This window comes from Vespa crabro, chromosome 6 (assembly GCF_910589235.1).
Source record: "Vespa crabro chromosome 6, iyVesCrab1.2, whole genome shotgun sequence".
Lineage (NCBI taxonomy): Eukaryota > Metazoa > Arthropoda > Insecta > Hymenoptera > Vespidae > Vespa > Vespa crabro.
In genome coordinates, this window is record NC_060960.1 from 10,763,416 (window position 1) to 10,785,118 (window position 21,703).

General features: G+C 35.9%; 1 long non-coding RNA gene across 1 annotated transcript; it reads left to right on the plus strand.

Annotated features, from left to right (window-relative positions):
* Positions 1–4,424: 4,424 nt before the first annotated feature.
* LOC124425112 lies at positions 4,425–6,754 on the plus strand. The gene is made up of 3 exons (XR_006942431.1): positions 4,425–4,720; positions 4,900–4,965; positions 6,161–6,754. It is a non-coding gene; the product is annotated as an uncharacterized LOC124425112 (long non-coding RNA).
* Positions 6,755–21,703: the final 14,949 nt, after the last annotated feature.

A 21,703-nucleotide genomic window follows, 5' to 3' on the forward strand; every position in this document is an offset into this window, starting at 1 on the left:
CCGGATGGAAACTGGAGAAAACTCTTCGGAAATATATGAAAGGAGAACGATTATCGTAAATTCGTCGGAGATACCGACGCGTATGAGAATAAACAGACAACGGTAGAGAAACAAAGAGCGAGAGCAAGAGAAAGAGATAGAGATAGAGAGGTTGAAGCTATAGTTGAGAGGATAGGGAGGATGGGAAATGGGAAATGGGGGATGAGGGAATAGGGGATGAAGGGTGAGGATGGCGAGAGTGAGGGTGAGGGTGAGGGTTGCCTCGAGAAGGGGTCGCGCGTGAAAGAATACGAAATTCTGCGGAGCGTGCACGTTGCTCGCGTATCTCTGCGCCGGGTATCTATGTATGTATGTATGTATGTATGTATATATGTATGTATGTGTATGTATGTATGTATATGTATGTATATTCCAAGCGTTCCCTGTAAATTTTCCAGGTGAACGCGGTCCGCGTAAACTCGCGCACGAATAAATTCATTCGTTATGAGAAGCTCCGGTCGCCGGACGTTATCGAACGAAGCACGTCGGAATTGCTTAACGAAACGGAATTACTGCTTACCTCCATGCACTTGTCCTTCTTCCTCTCTTCTTTCCTTCCGAATCCTCCTCTATCTTTCTTCTTTTTCCTTTTTCTTTTTTTTTTTCTTTTTCATCTTTTTTTTCCTTTTTTCTTCCTTTTTCCTCTCCTTTTTTCTTTGCATTCTTTCTCCTTTTTTCTCTCTCTCTCTCTCTTCCCTTTTCTTCTCTCTTTAGATCCATTCAACTTCTTCTTCTGCGTGTACGGTGTATGCCTCTGCGTGGGTGTGAATACATTTTTTAATATTATTATTATGATTATTATTACTATTATCAATAATAGTGTAAATGTAACATAAACGATAACAAGCGGAAATGCAATGAGTTCGATTCATATATAAATGTAATTCTAAAAATAATGGCCTTTGTTATAAGAAAATTTCCATGTATCGAAAGTTAATTAATGATAAATGAAAATATTGCGAATTGATTTATAAATAATTATATTCGTTTTTAAGTAAAAACTTTGTTATAGGTATGGAATAGGTATATAGATATAAATATAGAACCACAAACGTTGTATATCATACTTAATTATATATATATATATATAATAAAATTAATTATTAATACCTATAATTGATCGAAAAATAATAATAGAATTTAGTCTTAGTTAGTTAGGATTAATTTTAGAGAATGCTTACGAGCTCGTAGACGTCCCGACTAGAAATGGGACGCTATGACGATTGAAAGTCACGCGTATCCTTTCCAGTGAATAATAATGACTCATTCATCATCTGTTTAACAAAATTTTGTAACGTACTACGAAAAAACGTAAACAAACTATTCCATCGGTCTCATTAAATGTTTTCGTATTTATGAAAGACCATAGGATCAATCGTCTTTTATATACCTGGGTCGAATATTTAATACAAACAATGATCACGTATACGTACGTACGTACATACATATATATATTTATGTACTGGCATTACGGATAGACTCTCGTAAATACATAATTAAAAATCAATAAATAAAACTGTTAGAGTATCAATAGCGATATATTCATTAATAATGTTCCTTCACTCGTAATAGGACGTAGCAAACTATGAGTCAGTGTCATTTTCGGTAAAACACATAGCAAACGCACATACGCATATACTATTATACGTAAAATAATAATTTTCAATTGGACATTCGAATTGGACATGGCCACTACTCGGAATAGGGGAGGAAACTCGTGCGTATACCTTTTAGCAGGCGACCGCGTTTAATCACGAACGTTTTATACACCCTCTTGTGGTATTTCAATTTGAGAGATAACGGTCCACTCGTTACGTCCTTAAAAATTCAAAAGCTGGAAACGAATGTCCTCCGCAAATAAAGAGAGAAACCGCAGAAGGAAGGAGAGGATGGGGAAATAGAAAAAAAAAGGAATAATAAAAAAAGAGAGAAAGAAAGAAAAAGGAAGGAAGGAAGGGGGAAAAAAAAGAAGAAAGAAAACGAAAACAATTTTTAATTCCACGAGACATTCTTGACATAAGAGATAATGAAAATCGAGCTACATGGATATATACTATAGTTACATTCTACATTACATACATACATACATAGATGGATGTAATCGAAAAACGTAAAAGTATTGTAGATTTAACGGTGCCGAGTTTCAATTCTCAAATGAAAAAAACAGAAAGGATTATTTGGAATTATTTTATGCGTTCGAACGAGATTACTTCGGTCTCAGCATCGATCCTCGACATTTCTATGTGTTTCGTAGCCGATGTGGTATCGTCTCGAGAGTATTCAACATCATCCTCTTTCTTCTCGAGAGTATCGATACTCCCAACACGTCCTACAAATACACGTATACCGAAATATATGTATGTACACGAGGGCGAACGAACGAGCGAGCGCGCGAACACGTACAGACACATAGAACACCCAGTAGTAGCCATATCGCAAAGCTCGGGTCCGCTATACTCTGCAAAATTGGGGATGCATTACTCTGATTCGATAACAAATTTTAATTATCGTATAGCAAATGAACGCTCGGTCGACCGAAATTAATCGCGATGCGGCTAACGCAAAAGCAGATACATATCTCAACGGGTTAAGTTCGATTTCAACGCGCAAGATATATCTTTTATATACGTATGTGCGTGTGTATATATATATATATATATATATATATATATATATACATATCTCGTTGAGAAATAGTTTAAACGAGAAAAATTCATTTTTCTTATGGATTTATACGTATCACCACGTACGTATATACCTGTGATACATCAAATATATCATACAAAAAATATTTTGTGTGTACGCTTTATTTCATTTTTTTTTTGTTTTCTTAAATTAATCGACTGCTTCTAAAGCGAACGGTGCATGTACTTTAAATTGTTTAATGGACATATATACATACGTATATATATATATATATATATATATATATATATATGTATATGTATATGTATATGTATATATCAATTATAGAAAATATAGCGAAATTAAGATAGACAAAGAAAAAAAAAAAAAAAGAAGAAAAGAAAGAAGATTTTATTAAATTATCTTACATATTATCCTATAAATTTATTTACCTATTGTCTAAATTTATCCAACAAAAGTTTATTTAAAATTCTTAAAGTGGTTACTTCACGTGCCACTAAAAAATCTACTAAAAAAATTCCGTGGATTTTGTACGGTATGTAAAAATACTTATACGGGAGTGAAAAAAGAAAAAAAAAAAAAAAACAAGAAAGAAAGGAGAAAAAAAGGAACGAAGAAAAAAGGAAAGAAAGGAAAAAAAAAAAGATAGGAGGGGAGAGAGAAATAAAAAGAAAAGGGTAGGTATATTTCGACGACCCATAATTCCAGGCGTTCCTTTATATCGCGTTCCGGTTTTCTTTCTTCGAGAAGCGTGAATTAACACGCGGGGATGCAAATAAAGATACGTACGGGAGCTAGCTTGAAAATCTCGTAGAGTATTTGCACGAGCGGAACGTTGAAATTTATGTTAATCCATGCTGCATAGTTATCAACTGTCACGTTAAACGTTTTCCTAGAACTCCAAAAGAGAAAATAACTTTTTGCATCTTTGCATATCCCTGACAAATTTTCACCATTCAAATATATAAATTAAATAAATCACTTAATTCGTTTGTTCCATTTTATATATATATGTGTGTGTGTGTGTGTGTGTGCGTGCGTGTATAAAAATTAAAACAAAATTACATTTCGTAAAGAAAAAGAAATATATTATTAACTATTCAAATAAAATTTAACAACGATTATCTCAATTATCGATTTGCTTCGATAAGACAATAATAAACTAGCTCGGTTTATATTCTAGTCTGTTTATATTTAAGGTCGAAAAGGTACGCGTCGTGTAGGAAAGTCGTCAGTCTAATACGAGCCGTCGTACTGTTTAGATTAGTCTTTACGGAGAGAGAGAGAGAGAGAGAGAGAGAGGAGTTATCAATAAATACATGACATCATAATTAAACACACAACCTGTTTTACGATCAAACTAAAAATTGTAATAAAATCTTTTATTATAATATCATTTATTTTCCAATGTACTTTCTTATAACATCTTGTAAAGTTGTAAAACATAGTTCTTGTTCTTATTACTATTATCTCTCTCTCATATTAAATTTATTTATAAATGAGTGATATTAAAATACGATATTTACGGTTAAATGATAACATTACTTTTTTATATATTATTTTTATCAAGTATTACCACTACTTTCTAATTATTTTAATTAACATCTTGCAAAGTTCATAAAACATATATAATTCTCATTCTTATTAGTATTATCTTTTTCTCTCTCTCTCTCTCTCTCTCTCTCTCTCTCTCTCTCTCTCTTTCTCTTTCTCTTGATCATATAGAATTCTCCGAGGAAAGCTAAAGGCGAAGAAAGCGTCGGACATTTTGTTTGGTGTGCACGTTATTAAAGTATTAAATATTTGATGAGAAAATACGCGGGATGGATAAAGCGTGCGAGACTTCTTTGCAAAAACGTTTCAACGAACGCAAACGCGAGATACTCGTAAGGCGGAAGAGGAAGGGAAGGGTGAGAAGGGTGAGAAGAGAAAGGAGGGGCCTTTGCGCGTTTCAGTAGAGAGTGTGCCAAGTGGAATATTTCCTAGAACGAAGTTCACCATGAATTCCACGGAGCACACTGGATACAACACGAAGGTGCACTTTATTTGATCTAATCAACGAACGGACGAGCGACGGTCCGTTCCGTTCCATTCCGTTCCGTTCTGTTCCATTCCGTCCCGTTCCGTTTCGTTCTGTTCCGTTCTACTGCTTTACCCATTCGAATGAAACTCTGCGTGTAAGCATTATTATTCATCCGACGTATCTTATTACAGAAAAGCTTAGAAATGTCCTTGCAAATTGTTCAGTCCTCGATACGTCGACAAGTATGAAACTAATAGGTAAGTACCTGTATTAATAATAATAACAACAATAATAATGCCAATAGTGATGATAATAATAATAATAATAACAACAACAACAACGATAATAATAATATTAATAGTATAATAAAAGTAACAATAATAATAGAAATATAAAAAAATAATACAAAATTATATAAAATCTAAAATGAAAGGAGAGAGAGAGAGAGAGAGGAAGAAAGAAAGAGGGGCGGAGGGGGGATATAGATAGAAGGAAAAGAAGAAATCGCAGAAGCTCTTTCTGTCGCTTCGTAAATCGAATCATTCGCTGTCTCTCAAACGAATCACATTGCTATTTCATACGTGATTTTGTCGACAAGCAAAGAAACGGAATCTAATTTCACGCGTTTCGCGCTAAAAGTAGCAGATATATACGTACGGCCAAGAGGTCGGGGCATTGTAAAAGGTCAAAGACGCAAATCGGATATTGTTTGTAAAAATACGAATTCGTGAAAAATAAATCCCTTTCGAAAGTCTCACTTTTCTATTCCTCTTTTTTTTCTTTTTTTTTTCTTTTTTTTTCCTTTTTTTCTTTTTAATTAACGAATAAAAGAAGAAAAAAAAAGAAGTCCACGGATAGAAATAGTCGAATTAAATTAGTTGCAAATATTACATACGTACATACTACATATGTATAAGGGATTATTTGATAATTTGTAGAAATTACGCGTCGACCTCTCTTTCGACATTTAATATGTTATTATTATTTTCTTTTTTGTTTTTTTTCTTTTTTTTTTTTTGAACATACTTTTAGAAACATATTATATCACGCGAAATTATTAAATATTCAAGCGAAAATACTGCAAACAATTATATTATCATAATGCGTTATTATGAAATTTAATGAAAAACTAAATTATCGCATACATATTAATACGACGTAATTAATGAATTTATCATCATTTCCTGACCGTGTCAATTTAAGAGTTATCTAATAATTCTAATAATAAGCTTTTGCGTTAACAGAGAGATAGAGAGATATGTAGAGAGAAAGAAAGAGAGAAAAAGAGAGAGAGAGAGAGAGAGAGACAGAGATTCGACATGTATAAGCAAACTTGACGAAAAACAAAAAATTTGTACGATTCGATTGAATGGATTGATCTTCCAAAGTATTAATATCGTATACCTAGATATATACGTACATACATACATATATGTCATACATGGTTTATAGGTTTATCCCGATTATTAACGCACGAAAGACATAAAATCGATGGACGTCGCTTAACAGGATTATTTCGAGAGGAAGCGTTCCGAGTAAGTGTGACAACACCAACGACAGGTAGATGATACAACATCGCCTATAACAAGCCGCCAAACAAGCGTTGCTTACTTTTAATTCCTTGGATTGTTGAAACCGAAGCGTTCAACATTTTTTATTCGCTGGTCGTACATAGTTCGTTGGTTTGCCCATGGGATTATTCGATGAAGAGAGAGAGAGAGAGAGATGGAAGGGAAAAAAAAAAGAAAAATAGAAATAAATAAAATGAGAATATCAGTTAGCAAGGAGTATATGCATGATAGAAACTACTATTATATATACTACGTAATAATAGTATATATATATATACATATGTATATATGTGTATATATATATATATATATATATATATATCTAGCGCATAGTCAACGTGCTCACGTGGCCAATCAAGAGCGTGACCGGCATGACGGTAGATAATCCGAAGAAATTCGATACTAATAACAAGATGACGTCGTACTGTTATCTAATACAATATTTTTCCTTTCTTTCTTTCTTTCTTTCTTTCTTTCTTTTTTTTCTTTCTTACTTATTTATTATCTATCGACACATAGTCTGTACGATGAACAAGATGTAATCCCTATGACAATACGATGAAAAATTATATAATAATATCCGACAGTTTTAGATTGATTCAGTTTTATATATAATTTCAAATATTTCTAATTAAAAAAAAAAAAAAATATATATATATATATATATATATTTAATAGAAATTTGTAGATTATATATATGTGTGTGTATGTATGTGTTTTATAACACATATACATTACTAAGTACATACATTTTAAAATTACTTTTTATACGTTCAAAATTATTATTCTTAAAAGATTTTCAAATTGAAAATTAAACATCTTTGTTCTAAGTCAAACAAGATTTTAATTATTCTAACAGACTTAACTCTAATAAAAATTTCATATTTTTTTCTACATATCTTGAATTAGATCACACGAATAAGAAAGACAGTGATATTTGAGCATAAAACCACCAACGTTCATATTTCATGTGTTTCGTATCCCATCGATTTTAGAATGACATATATAGTATTTACATACATACATACATACATACATACATACATACATACATACATGCATACATACATACGTACATATATATGTAAACTAGTTCATGAAAGATTTAGAAGGAAGATTTTTGTCGGTCAACCGTAAGTGGACATCGAGACGGTCAAAGTTAAATAAAATAAGAGAGAGAAGGAGATAGAGAAAGAGATAGAGAGAAAGAGAGAAAGAGTAAGAGAGAGAGAGAGAGAGAGAAAGAGAGAAAGAGAAATAGAAAACCGAAAGCTACCAACTCGCCGATCTTCTTTGTTAGTCCGATTAAAGCCAATTGACGACTATTTCAAAGCGCTTTTACGTGGGCTATTAAAATTCGCTGACAAAGAAATAATTATTTGTAACGAAATTTCAAGGATTCGTGCAATATTCATGAAAGAGAGAGGAGAGAAAGGGAAAAAGAAAGAGGGAGAAAATACTTGGTCGGATTCAGAAGTCGTTGACGTACTACGTGCGAGAGAAATACTCCGACGTAAACAAAGAATAAAACTATATATATATATATATATATATATATATATATCTTTCCCTCTTGCATACACTTCTTCGAGTATCGCTTTGTCTCAGCCGATAACAAAAGCAAAGTATCTCTCTCTTACTTACTCTCTTCCCTTTCTCTCTTCTCTATCCTTTCTCTCTTTCTTTCTCTCTCTCCCTCTCTCTCTCTCTCTCTCTTTCTCTCTCACTCGTACTCGTGCTCGTGCAAACGGCACTTGGAATAACCAATCAGCGCTTGCAATTAGGAGAACTCGGCTTGGTTCGACTCACCGCTGCCACACTGCACCGGTGAGAAGTGGAAGAAGAAATTAAGAGGGAACAAAAAAATAAAAAAAAAAGTAAAGAAGAAAGAGAGAGAGAGAGAGAGAGAGAGAGGAAATTCTCTCGCACTTACCTTTCTCTCTCTTCCTCTCTCTCTCTCTCTCTCTCTCTCTCTCTCTCTCTTCTCACTTTCATTCTTTCTTTTCCTTTCTTTTTTTTTTCTTTCTTCTCCTCTTCTTCTTCTTCTTCTTCTTATTTCTTCCTCTTTCCTTTCTGCACTCTCAGACAGTGAATTTCCAATGCAGATAACTACCAAGCGCTAAGACTACAGACAGAGAATGAGGAATAATCAGAGATGGAGGTAAAAGAGATAGAAAAAAAGTGAGAGACAGAGAGAGAGAGAGAAAAGGAAGAGAAAAAAGATAAAGGAATGAGGGAAGAAAAAAAAGAGAGAAAGACAGAGAGAAATAGAGAGAGAGAGAGAGAGAGAGAGAAGATTCGTGAAGTAAAGGAAAGGGAATAGACGCGCGAGTCGTTCGTGGAAAACTTTAATGACATTTCTTACTTCGGAAGGTAACGTACGCGGACTCACCCACAAGGCTCCCCTTTCCACCCTCTACTTCCTCCACGATCCCCCATCCCTATTCCCCTTTACCACTCTCTTTACCACTTCCCATCACGTTCGAGGTTCTCCTCGTTGGTGCTAGTTGCGCGTTCGATCTCTCTTGAACTCGTTGCTCCTCCATCTTCGGATCGGTCGATCGAATAAGAAGCGACGTAAATAAACTTTTCCAACGGACTATCCACCTTGCTTCTACTTTTACCGACATCCCACAACCTCAAACTTCCCTCTCTCTCTCTCTCTTTCTCTGTCTTTCTCTATTAACCAGCACCAGACACGATAGTGTTTCCGCTAGTTCGATTTTATTTTAGTTCGCGCAAAGAGTTCGAACATGAAGTGGTGGTCCTACTGATCGAACAAAGTGGACATTGTTTCGTGTCTTTTCGCCAAAGAGAGAGAGAAGAAATGAAAACGCAGTGTGCGTGCAAGAGAGAAAGATATATATATAGATCTTTTACATCTTATATATATATATATATATATATATATATAAGACGTAGAAAAAGTACTAGAAAGCCAGGAAAAGAAAATTGCGAGACTCTTTGACCTACAATCCCCACTACTCATCTGCTATCATCATTACCACCACTAGTACCAATGGCACCAATACCATCAGTATCACCATCATCACCACCACCACCACCATCAACGTTATCCTGAGGGCGCAAACTGGCTTATATTACTTTCAAAATTCATCAGCGAGTCGTTTGATCTCCTCCTCTCGTAGGCCATCTTCTACCATCTCGTTTTCCAACGCTCGGTAATCAGGTAAAGTACGGTGTAGTAATTACACTAGCAATCTGTTTCGTGCGTCGATGCACGGCTCTACGGAGGAGGAGGAGGAGGAGGAAAACGAAAAGGAGAAGGAGAAGAAGGAGGATGATGGCTCAAGTATCATCAACGCCTTCTAACATCTTCTATCCTTCCTTTGCTTCTCTCTCTCTCTCTCTTTCTCTCTCTCTCTCTCTCTTTCTCTCTCTCGCTCTATCCTTCAGGATCCCGTGTTAGACTTCCTTAGCGAAAGAAAAGAAAAATTTTATGTAGCTATGTAAGACGACTAAGTAAATAACTTGGTATTATCTACTTGTATGTGTGTATATATATAAATATATATTGTAGATATGTGTGTATACGTTGAACGAATAAGTACATACTTGGATATGACGTGACCTTTTATTTATCGAATTTATCTGTATTTCATTAAATTTATATATATTTCAATGCTTTTTCATATCTGTTTTTTATACCATTGTATAAACACAGAAAGAAAGAGAGAGAGATAAAGAATTATTATCGGCGTAAAAAAGAAACAAAAAGAAAACGAAGCGATAAAATCGAATCATTCAATTTTTAACTACGTTTTTCGTATTTATGAAATAAAATTAATACGAAATAATCTCGTAATTCTTCCGTATCCCTTTAATTTTTTCTCTTCCTTTTTCTTTTTTTATCAATTTTTTTTTTTTCCTTTTTTCCTACCTTTTTCTTTACTATTCTTTTCGCCTCTATTTTTTTTTTATTCTTGTCGTCCCATCCAGCATAATCGAAAATCTGAAAATTCCAAACGCTTATACGTTGATTGGCCCCAATTTTCATCTATTACCTTTTAACCCGTAATAACCCGTGGAAATCATCACATTGTTAGCTGGAATAAAAGTTCAATGATCGATACAACACCGATGAACCATATCGATGCACTTTAGCCGATTGCTTGATTTAACGTAACGGGCCACGTCAGCGGAATGAGCAGAAAATACATTTGGTTTTGTTTGGACGGAATGATATCATTGTGGGCTTCCGTTTTCGGTGCTCGATCGCTTGTACAGTCACATACACGCACACACACACATATGATACTGACTGAGATGACGAGTGGCTCAATACACGCGCGCGCACGCCACAGAGAGAGAGAGAGAGAGAGAGAGGTAGAAGAGAACACGTTTGTGTACAGGTTGGTGCGTACGTGTTTGTTTGTTTGTTTGTTTATATGCGAATCTATGCATGTGTGTATATATGTATGTATACATATATCTATGTATGCATGTATATATGTATATATATGTATGCATGTATATATGTATATATATGTATGCATATAAGTATGTATGTATCTATCTGTCTATACATGTATGCATGTGTGTATGTATGTATGTATGTATGTATGTATGCATGTATGTGCCGAACCCCTCGCCAGTAATATACGTTCGAACGGATTGAAAGCAAGCCTCCGCGAACATCGAGAGAGCCGGTATGGAAATTTCGCGGCTTCCAGTTTGATAAATCGAGCCGAGGTCCGTATGTAGCATGTTACTCCTACTACTCTCTCTCTCTCACACACACACACACAAGCGCGCGCGCGCGCGCGCGTTTGGAAACGTGCGCAGGCACGCACATACGCACGCACGCATCCACACAAACAGACAGACAACAGACAGTACATAGACACGTATATATTTCAAAGTGGAGGGTTCACCGTTTTCCCTATAAAATAAAAAAAAAAAAAGAAAAAAGAAAGAAAGAAAGAGAAAAAAAGAAAAAAACGATTCCCAAGTGTAAAAAAAAAAAGGAAAAAAATAAAACTCGAATACTTGTTTAATTGAAATTGTAGTCAGTTCGTGAAAAATATTCACCGTGAATGCGTTAAGACGCTCTACTTTACTCCTTCTTTTCTTCTTCCGAATGAAAGAGAGAGAGAAACAGAGAAAGAGAGACAGAGAGACAGAGAGATAGAGAAACAGAGAAAGAAAGAGATGGATAACACGCGAAGAAATTGAGACGACGACGAAGCCGCCGCCGGCTGACTGCTATGAGAGACATATTGGAATTTTAGAATTTCGCACTCGTATTTTTCCTATCCCTCTACTATACCAAAAAGCAGCAGTCTCTCTCTCTCTCTCTCTCTCTCTCTCTCTCTTTCTTCTTTTCTTTCTTTCTTTCTTTCTTTCTCGTCTCATCTCATCCTCTCTTCTTCATACTGATTCAGATTTTCAGAGCGGATAAACCAACGGCGATTCGCCATCCTGATTCTAGGCAACGTTCGCCGTTGCTTTCGAAACTGGGACAACGTTCGAAGATGTCGCGTGTGATTGAAAATCGATTATATGTCGAGTTCGTCCTCAACTTGGGTACTCATGGTTAACCGTAGAAGGATGAAAAGGGATGCATACAAACTAGAGTAAACGGGGCTAAGGTAAAGTGAAGGAATAGTCCTAATGCGGGACCTACCTCTTTATTTCTCTTTCTCTCTCTCTCTCTCGTATTTTTCTCTCTCTCTCTTTCTCTCTCAATCACTCTGTCTCTCTTCACCTTTCCTATTCAATTTAACGATGTATGATCCTGGTTGATTCGATCTAATTTAAAAAGAGAATGAAAGAACAAAAAGAAACGGAAAAAAAAAGATGAAAGTAATCGAGTACCACTGAAAATCTATTAATTTTATTTTGTTTTTGTTTTTTTTTTGTTTCTTCTTCTTTTCTTATTTCATAAGACACGTGTAAACAAAGAGAAGAAAGGAAACAAGAGAGAGAGAGAGAGAGAGAGAGAGAGACAGAGAGAACTTCTAATTGCAGGGATAAAATTATTCAACGTCAAGTAAGTAATATTCATCGAAATTATCGATTGGTTAATCAAAAGTTTAACGCGGAAACGATTCATTCTTTGCTTACGATTGATTAACGACCAAGGAAAATGAAAAAAAAAAAAAAAAAACAGGAAAAAAAAGAAGAAATAGAAAAGGAAGAAAGAAAGAAAAGGGGTAATCGCTAATAAGTCTCCATTTCCTTTTCTATTGATTTATCAATCCGTCTTCGGATTAATCCGACTTTAAGTCTCTTTCCCTTTCTCTCTTTCTCTCTCTCATCTCTCTCTCTCCCTCTCCCTCTCTCTCTCTCTCTCTCTCTCTCTCTCTCTCTCTCTCTCTTTCTCTAATCTTATCTTCGCTTCCAAATCGAAGAACGACTGATAATTCTGACGTCGTACGAATCGACTCGAGGAGAGTCGTTAAAAAATTTTGCTGGCTCGAAGAAAAATACTTGTCTTCGTTGATAAAAAAAAATAAAAAAATAAAAAAATAATAAAAAAATAATAAAAAAAGAGAAAGAGAGAGAGAGAGAGAGAAAAGGAAAGAAGAAAAAAGGAGACAGATGAAATAGAAAAAAAAAAAAAAAAAAAGATAATATCTCGTATAATTACACGACGAGTTTTCTCTTGTGAATTCGATTGAAAATAATTTTCAATAATTTACTGAGACCCCGAAGCAACGTTATTTTCTAGGATTCTTCAAAAAGCAAAATGAGTTCCGCGATTCATCTACAAATCTCTATCCCGATGTTCCCGCTTCGCCACCATCCCTCTCCTCCTCGCCCTACGTCCCTCCACCTTCGTCCCCACACTTCAGTTTTTTCTTCCTTCACCACTTTCCTTCCTTTCAAGATTTAAATCTCGAATCAATTGACTCGAGATCACTTTGGCGTCGATAAAAGCTCTTTCTCTCTCTCTCTCCCTCTCTCTCCCATTTTTTCCTTCCTTCTCTCTTCCCATTCCCTCTGATTCCAATTCGAGCTATCCTGCAAACAGATACCATCGCTGGATAATACCAAGGTTTTCTTGTCTCCAGTGGCAACTTTCGGTCAGAATCTCTTTACGTTACGTCCAATGTATTCCGCCGATGGTTGGTGCTTAATTAAAGTTTCAAATCTTCGATTAAGGAAAACTAAAGAAAAAAAAAGAAAGAAAAAAAATTATAAGAAATAATGTTCCTTCCTTCCTTCCTTCCTTCCTTCTTTCCTTCTTTCTTTATTTCTTTCTTTCTTTCTTTCTTTCTTTCTTTCTTTCTTTCTTTCTTTCTTTCTTCTTCCCCACAGTTTATACATTAGAATTCTCCTTTGATTAATTCGACGAAACTGACGTTTCAAATCGTCACGATCCATTCTTCCCAGACTGAAGGATCTCCTTGCCTTCTTGCTCCCATTGTTTCTCATTATTTTTTGCATCAGCCAACGGTAAACGCGTTATGAAAAGAAGAAGACAGGAAAGTAGGACGTCGCTTGTGTATTGTGCTTTGACGTGGAAAAAAAAAAGTAAAAAGAAAAAGAAGAAAAATATAAAGAAAAATGGTGAAGAAGAAGAAGTAGAAGAAGAAGAAGAAGTAATAGTAGTAGTAGTAGTAGTAGTAGTAGTAGTAGTAGTAGTAGTAGTAGTAACAGCAACACCAGAAGAAGAAGAAGAAGAAGAAGAAAAAAAAGACGAAGAAAATTTCTTTTCTTCTTGCCGTATAGAGAAGGCCGTGGAAAAATATGGAAACCGTTGAAAATCGTGGCACGATAAGAAATAAGAAAACAACACTTTCGATTCCTGCCTCGAGATTTGTTTGAGCTAGAATTCAGCTCGAAATACATATCCCCTTTCTCTCCCTCCCTCTCTCTCTCTCTCTCTATCTATCTTTATCTCTATCTCTATCTCTCTCGGCCTATTTCCAAGCCTAATTGTAATCGGTAAAGGTACATTGGAGCAAGAAAGATAGCTGGCAAGAGAACTAGACAGATAGATAGATAGATAGATAGATAGAGATAGATAGAGATAGAGAGATAGAGAGATAGAGATTGAGAGAGGGATAAAGAAAGAGCAGACAAAGAGAGAGAGATAGAGAGAGAGAGAGAGAGAGAGAGAGAGAGAGAGAGAGAGAGAGAGAGGCTGATATAACATTTGTACAACTAAAACGAACGTAGATCGCTATCAAGCCCGTTCATGGCTATATCTAAAGGACGATTCACCCGGAATTAATTAAGGTTGTTCAGGAAACGTCGATTACTATCGTCCAGAAATCGTCCGATAAGGAATATCCTTGGCTCGGCGAGCAGTACCTACCTACCAACCTACCTACCTACCTACCTATCTACCAACCATTTCGGCAACCAACAGGAACGTCCTCGAATTTATTCGATCGCTTCTTGTTATCGGGTCAGACTCGTAAATCCGGAGAAACTCAAAATCCTACTGCTCTTCTCCTTCGAAAGAAAGATGAACGCGTTACCACGTTTCCGTTCGAGTATTCTACAAGTCTACCCGCGTAGGATTCTAAAAAAGGATGGTCCTACTAGATACCTATCTACTTTACTCTCTGTTTTACCTATTTTGCTATCCGGTACACGAAAAGAACTACCAAAAGAAATCGCAATGAGGTTAGCAAAAAGTCGTGGTTTTCAATCCGTGACGGTAAAACTTTATGCATGCATGTATGTATGTATATATGCATGTATGCGTGTATGTATGTATATGTCTATATATGTACGTACGTATGTACCTGCTTCAAAGAAAATGTGTTTGGTGTCCTTCTCTCTTTCTCACTCTGTGTGTGTGTGTGTGTGTGTGTGAAATATAGAGAGAAAGAGAGAAAATAGAAACGAAAGGGAAGCAAACAGTAACGGGAAGGATCGATGTAACAGATGAAGCAAACGATAAGAGAGAGAAAGAGAGAGTGCTAAAACGAAGAGCATAGAAACGCGTAGAGGGTAACAAGAGAGAGAGAGAGAGAGAGAGAGAGAGAAAGAGACAGTTTTACAAGACCACGATGAAAAGCCGCAACTTGAATGGTTCACGCTTTACTCTGATTGCCGTGTAGAAGTCTCGACCACAGGACTGTTTCTATCGTTTGTTCATCCTGGTCTTTTTTTTCTTTCTTTCTTTCTTTCTTTCTTTCTCTTTATTCTTTTTATACCTTCAACTTAACCATGTTTTTAAGTAACAAGAATGACCAATGTTATTCGTTTAAATTATTCTTCCGGTTTTTCTTTCTTTTCATTTCTTCTATTTTTTCTTTTTTTTTTTTTATTGTTCTCCTTTCACTTGAATTTCTCGAATTTCTTTTATCAAGGAGAAGGATCGTCTATTTGTTTGACATGGAATTTACGGAAAGAAAAAAATCTGATGTTTCTTTTTGTGATGTAAGTAGTTATATAGAGAAGAGTTGCATATAAAAATGGAGGAATATCGAAAGAAGGAGAAATATAAAAATAAAATATATTCCAAGTGATAAAATTTTAGTGAATTCTTTTCTATATACATACATACGTACGTACATAGTATATATGTACATACATACATACATACATACATACATATATCCAGATACGTAAGAGAAGTTAAACTCCGTATAGTAGACGATAACCGGGAAGTACACTCGGAGGAACATAAGGAGCTTTCTAAATAAGGAAACAACGCTTAGAGAGGAGAGGTGGTGCTACGGACTAACATCGAAGTGATAAACACGTTGTACGAGTAGAACGTGTACGTCAAAGTGGATGAATGCGGTTTGGGGTGGAGAAGATCGTGGGTGGTTAAGCGGAAATATAACGGAGGTAGTATATAGAAGTAGAAGGAATATGGTGGAACGTTGAGAAAAGAATGGCGAAGGTGGATGATAAAGAAGGGGAGAACTGGTTCGGGCATATACGCCCCATTTTGCCATGGGGTTAACTTCATTTAAAAACACAAAGTATTTCCTTCGCTCGAGAAATAGGTGAGAATGCGTTCATCGCCCTCAACTCTTCCTTTACTCTCCCCCGCTTCCTTTACTCTTACATATATATATATATATATATACTCCTACCTACCCCCCTCTACCACTCTATCACCATCGAGAAAACTCTCGTCCGCTTCCATCAACGACTTCTTTCTTTTCTTTTTCACCTTTTTTTTTAAGCTTCTTCGGCTTCTTCTCTATACTTGCAACGAAAGACTCTCTTCTCTCTCTCTCTCTCTCTCTCTCTTTATTTTTTTTTTTTGATTTTTTTATTATTTTTTTTCTTCTGTTCGTTTGTTTTCTTTTTTCTTTCTTTTTGGATCATAAAAAAAAATTACAACGAAAAATCAGATATATGAGGCTCGACGATAATAATGATAATAATAATAATAATAATAATAATAATAACGATGATGATGATAATGATGATGATGGCGATGATAATAATAATACGTGTTCGCTAATTGAAGTTAACTCGAGCGTCGAGAAGACAGAGTTACAACCTTGGTCGCCGTAACGGCACACTACGTAAACTTTAAACAGACCGAAAGCACAGTTTAGCAAATAATGCATTCCGAACGCTTGAGTGTACTCGCGAGGTATTCAAGAAGACTCGCGAACGTGTATCCAATTAGGATGAATGAAATACTTGAGGCGATGACGTCTACGTAGCTACGATCTATAGATATATAGGTATACCCCTTACTACGTATTACATAGATATACATACATACATACACGTGCCTACATCGTACCTTGGAACCAATTCGCGTGTACATGCTATATAATCTCTTATCCTCTTACCATCACATTCTCTTCTCCCTCTCCGTTTTCTTCCTTCCTCATTTTCGTTTTCTCTCTCCCTCTCTATATCTATCTATCTATCTATCTATCTATCTATCTATCTATCTATCTATCTATCTATCCTATAATTCAATATAAAAATTCTCAAAAATTAATTCCATTATTTTCCGAAAGTTCTAACTCCGTCGAAAGTTGTAATAATTCTTGAGACAAGAGAATGAATGGCAAATTTGCGATAAACAAATATTGATTCCTCTAGAAAGAGGGATTCTCATATAGGTAACGAACGTTAGATCGAGTTAGCCATCGTTCGCATATTTCGATCGTTTGAAAATGGAAGAACGTGAGGTTTGGATAAGTGAAAAAGATCAACGAAAAGTGTGAGCGAGAAAGAAAATGTCAGAGAGAAAAAAAAGAGAGAGAGAGAGAGAGAGAGAGACAGAGTGAGTACTTTCTAATCAATGATTACCTAGATTCCCGCGAGCTCTCTTTCTTTCTTTCTTTCGGATAGCTTCGAGTCTTTTATCCCCTTTTCGTTTTCGAAATGATCCCCGACGTGCCGGTTGCCTCGACTGAGGGGTTCGAAAGAGATAAAGTACGAAATGACTCTTCCGTAACGAACCGTTAAACGGCTTTCTGGGGCCGATAAGTGACTTCTCCGATCGGCCACCTCTCTTCCGCTTCATCACTGCCATTATCTCTCCAATTCCGTGCGAAAGCAGTTCGCATAGCTATTTGATTATCAAAGGTTATCAAGATGCTGGCACGTTTAAACGATTGAAGAAAAAAAAAAAAAATGAGGAAAAAAAAAGCGATCGAACAGCTGGCTTATATATAAGGCGCGATACCTTTTATACTTACGTGACTAAATTTCGATTGTTCGAGGACAGAAAAAAAAAAAAAGAAAAGAAAGGAAGAAGAAGAAAAAGAAAAAAGGAAATAGCAAGAAAAGAATTTATTTTTCATGGGATATGAATCATCTAAGATCTAATAAAATAAACTAGGAATATTTTCCAATATCTAAATATCTTAATAATAATATATGAAGTGAGGATAAATAATAGATTCGGTGAGATATATTCAACTGCATAATAGTGTCTCCCTGTTTTGCGTTTATAATAAGTATAGAAAAAGCGTCTATCCTTTAAGAGATACTTGAGAACGACAGTTCGCGTAGATCAATGAGAAAGAGCGAGTGAGAACTTGTCTGGTCTCGTGAGAATCGTCGAAATATTAATGACAACAGAGAGAGAAAGAGAGAGAGAAAGAGAAAGAGCATTAAGAGCGACGAAACAACGTATCCAAGTTTCCCGAGTAAATTCGTAGCTTCGAAGATTCCTTGCTCTTCGTGTAGTTTCTCTCACTTGGCTAGACAGTCAGAAAGAAAGCCAGAGAGAGAGAGAGAGAGAGAGAGAGAGAGAGAGAGAAAGAGAGAACTAAACGAGCCATTCTTAGCCACAATACTAAACTTATGCCAAGCTAACGTTCTCCCACCCAACTGGTAGTTATCGCGTGAACTGTTTCACGTGGATAGGATGTATTACGGTAACGACTTATTTAATGTCTTCTTGCGAGCCAGTATAAAGTACCATTTTCACGGAAGCCAATAAAGTTTATGCGTTCCGTAGAAAGTTGATAGACTATACTAGGCCATCCTATATATAGTCGGCTAACGATAATATCGATTTGTTTTCTTCCTTAGGATCTAATAGCTTTCATTAGAATCCGAAGAGTTCGTGTCTAATCATCTCTAACCTCGAGTTGAATAGTATCGATCCAATCGGTAGTAAATAGAATAAAGACGGCGGTGTTTATTACAATATACCGTCTCGTTATTTCCCTATTAACTCGACGCTAACTAAACATCCCATCGTTGTAACGATCCTAAGTATAAACACTTTTATTAATCGGTCGTTTTTATATTGAGAATCCTCTTTATCCTTTAATCCGGAACTTTTTAACTCAGAATTATCATCAAAAGAATAAAAATCAAGCCTGCAATTGGATTTGTAATTTCAATGAATAAAACCGTTCGCTGCAAATGATACGATATAAATGAGCGTAGAGAGAGAGAGAGAGAGAGAGAGAGAGAGAGAGTGAGAGAGAAAGGTTGAGGGTCTAAGTAACGCAAAGGTATACTCGAAAGCTGGTGTTATTGTTGGTGTTAGTGGCCGAGGGTGATGGTGATGGTGGTGGTAGTAGTGGCGGTGGTAGTGGTGGTGGTAGTGGTGGTTGTGGTGGCTGTGCTTCGGGTTTTAAAGGGCTGGGGAAGGATACGATATTTCAGAGTGGCGACAAGGAGCGAGTCTGCTTGCCACTAGCAAATTAATTAAATTCCTACAGGCTGCCGAGAAAGGGTCGAGGAGAGCCCCGGCGTTGACTCGACGCAGGCGTCGGCGGCCAAGAGTCCCTGTGTTCAGCTCGTGGGAATATTGTAATTAAGATATGCACTTCGGCCCTTCCACCATTTTCCTTGCTCGCTTACGCGCGCGAGCGCGAACCCTCTCGCATGTTGCCCTCTATGATTTACGCTTCGAAGGATACAATATTGTCTGTTTTGACCGCATCTAAATTGCATTCTATTATGCCGCCTAGATTGTTGGGATATAATGCCACTGGCTATTCCAGTCCCCTTTATCCATTTCTATTTCTATCTCTATCTCTCTCTCTCTCTCTCTCTCTCTCTCTCTCTCTCTCTCTCTCTCTCTCTCTCTCTTTCTATCTATCTATCTATTTATCTATTTCTCTCTGACTATTTGTATTCTAGTTCGTCAAATTTTGAAAATAACTCGGACGAAAATCAGGGATTTAATAAATCATTTAAATTATCCTTTTAAAACAGATATCTTGAGTTTCTGTGTCATACCGACGTTCAATTTTCAAGAATCGATTCGAAATGAAATAATCATATAAATACGTTTGAATTTTCAAAGATTTATTATCATAATTGTATTATTGTAAGTTCGATTAAAACCTTAATGTCGAAATTTTTGATCTTTCCAAATCAATTACTATCTATGTGTATCGAAACAAATGCTATTTAATAAAGATAACTGAAATCGATTTAACGATTAAAGTAACAACGATATTCGATTAGATTTTTCTTCTAATACATATATATATATATATATATATATATATATATATATATAAAATCGTCGATATGTTGAACGAGCTCAAAAGATTTCGACAAAATCCTTCAATATACTTACATAGATATATACAAACACGCGTAGGTATGCGTTACAAAACACCGTGACATCGGTCTCATCAAAATGCTTGCTTACGCGTGACACATAAAGACCGAGAAGAACGAGTAAGAAAGGTAGAAAGAGAATGAAAGAGAAAGAGAGAGAGAGAAAGAGAGGAGTCGAAGATGCTGGGTGAAGAAGAACGGTACAGAATAGAATGAAACAAAACTGTCTCATTCGAGACGCGCCTTTGTCTGAACGGCTGACAGGGTTCCACATCACCTCCTTGCTTTCTCTCTTTCTTTTACACATACATACACACACATACACATACTCTTCTTCGTCTTACTCTTTTTATTCGACGCCCCATCTCTCACTTACTTTCCCTTATTCCGTTCGTCTCATTGCTGGTCTCGCTGAAACGGCCTCACGACGAATCAAGAAAGATAAATCTTTTTCTTTCTCTTGCTCTCTCAAAGTCCAAAGGAAAAAGAGAATAAGAAAGAGAGAGAAAGAAAAAAAAATCTCGACAAAGGTGCTGAATAGAAGGTGCAGGAAGGTTGAAGAACAGGAACGGTCCCTGGAAGAAGGAAGCCGATTCATGCTGAACCGGTTTGCCAGGAAAGGAAAGTACACATTCGTTTGGCCCGTGCAAGCACCCGACTTTCTCTCTTCGAAGGGACGAAAAGCTACTCGTAAATACCGCGTTAACGGACAATCATCGGTCAAGCACCATCCTCTTCGAGAATTCTACCAGAAAGAAAGGAAGGAAGAAAGAGAGTGAGAGAGAGAGAGAGAGAAACGATACTCTTTCCGTATATAACCTTCAACAAAGGACGACCCTCGATTTAAAAGAGAAACGACATTGCGAAATAATCGTACCTCGCACTGGCAATGCCTCTGGTACTTACGTAGCCTTATATCGACCTTGTGAACACCAGATGTACCTTTGGAGATAGCTAAAGAGAGAAAAAGAAATAAGAAAAGAAAGAAAACTTGACGACGATCTTTTCTTCCTTACATAGGTACTTGTACTTACTTACGTAGCCACGAGATGTTTCGTACGATAGAAGATGGGTCCTTCCTGACGATTCGATTAAACTCGAAAATACGACGAAAATCTTTCGATCAAAAATATATATGTATGTGTATATATATATATATATATATATATATATAATTCTTTTTTTAAGAAGAAGAATATTACAGCGAAGAATTTTTTTCAGACAAGAAAAATACAATCGTAATTTAAAAGTTAAAATAATATTAGGAAATTGTTTTTGTATTCTGTGATATAATATGAACTGATGAAAAGAAAAAAAGTAAAAAAAAGAAGAGATAAATGGAGATAATATACTGCGAAAATTTACATAGGTAACTAATAAAAGTCGTTGAAACAAATACACCATAAACCTAGACAATATAACATATTCTATATATATATATATATATTGGAAAATATGTAGGAAAATAGATAATATAGAATAA